The 1571-nt window shown below is 48.9% G+C and overlaps 1 protein-coding gene across 1 annotated transcript in view; it reads left to right on the forward strand.

Moving 5' to 3' along the window:
* The window catches only part of LOC109317469 (eosinophil peroxidase-like), a 55875-nt gene that overhangs the window by 19577 nt on the left and 34727 nt on the right, over nucleotides 1-1571 (forward strand). The gene's annotated exons all lie outside the window — the stretch shown is intronic.

Here is a 1571-nt window from a genome sequence, read left to right on the forward strand (position 1 = left end):
CCAGCTCCTTGAGTACCCTGGGGTGTAGACTGTCAGGGCCAGCTGACTGTATCAAGCCTCTCCAGGTGTTCCTTCAGCATTGATGGAGGGCAGGGGATCTCCCTCACCCCGACCTCCCTGTCCCCTAGCGGGCATGGGTGTCCCATGGGACTGATGAAAGACTGGCGCAAAGTACCCATTTAATAGGTTGACTTTTTCCTGGGCATTGGTTGTCAGTTGTCCCATCCAGTTCAGCAGGGGTCCAATGTTGCCCTCGCTTTTCCTCTGGCTCCCCACATATCTGAAAAAGGACTTTTTATTGTCCTTGATGCTCGAAGCCAGTTGGAGTTCAGTTGCAGCCTTAGCTTTCCTGGTTTGCTCCCTGCAGGACCGGACCAATGCAGAATATTCCTCCTTGAAGGTGAAGCCTGTCCTCCAACCTTTTTAGGCCTTTTTTTTAGCCTCAGGAGGTCTGCTAGATCCCTGGAGAGCCAGAGGGGCTGCTGTGCCCTCCTGCTGCCTTTCCTCTGAGATGGAATCGAATTGGCTTGTACATTGAGGATCACTCCCTTGAGGAGCAACCACTCTTCTGGGACCCCCCTCCCACAGGGGTCATGGTCCCTTAGGGCCTCACTGACAAGCCTCCTGAGCTTGTCAAAGTCAGTTTTCCTGAAGTCTAGGACTTTAGTGTTCTTTACTGACTTGCCAGCTTTACGGCGAATGGTGAAGGTGATCAACTTGTGGTTGTTGTCACCCAGCTTCCCATCAATTACTAGGTCACCACACCGATTAGGTCATCCCCAGTAGCCAGGTAGGGAAGAGAAGCAGAATCCAAGTCCTTGGTTGAAGAGTGGGTGGGGGATGATAGCTACCAATCCAGGCTGGAAAGGGGTCCTTGTTCAGTAGGTGTTGTCTGGGGGGGGTTGCCGGCAGGGTCTCTGGATGGATAGGTGATGTGGCATGGTGCTGGCCCAGATGGGGAGGGCGTCCCACTGGGTCTGTCTTGTGTGACCCTAGACCTTGTGTGACCCTAGTGACAGGAGTCATGCCCAGGCAAGGGTCAGCCCCTGGCGTACTGAGCATATGTGCAGTTTTGGGTATCTGTAATGGTGGGGTACTATGGTAGAGTTGCTGGTTCTGCAGGGTCTTGTGTCTTACAAGTGCTGGGTTCTTGTCTCTGTTCCTCTATGAATCAATGTGAGGTGATGGCCCAGTCATTATAGGCCATTCAGTAGAGGCCTGCTACCATTGTATTTCAGTCATTCCCGATCACTCTCGTTCATCTGGGAACCAATTTACATGGGAGGGGTACATGACTCTGAGTTGCAACACAGGGGATGCCCGGGCAAAGGACACAAGATGGAGACTTGACATACAAACTGGAAACTTGACATTACTTTGGTTCACTTAAAAACACAGGCCTAAACCATACAATATCCATATGAAACAATAAAAATCAATATGAAAATGATAATAATACAATATACAACAGTAAGAATCAATACAAACCTAATAATAATAAAATATAAAACAGTGCATATCCAAAACCAAAAACTTGCTACCAAAATAAAAATGCTAAAGCTTATCTTAAG

Source organism: Crocodylus porosus, unplaced genomic scaffold, assembly GCF_001723895.1.
Source record: "Crocodylus porosus isolate Cpor-Errol unplaced genomic scaffold, CroPor_comp1, whole genome shotgun sequence".
NCBI lineage: Eukaryota > Metazoa > Chordata > Crocodylia > Crocodylidae > Crocodylus > Crocodylus porosus.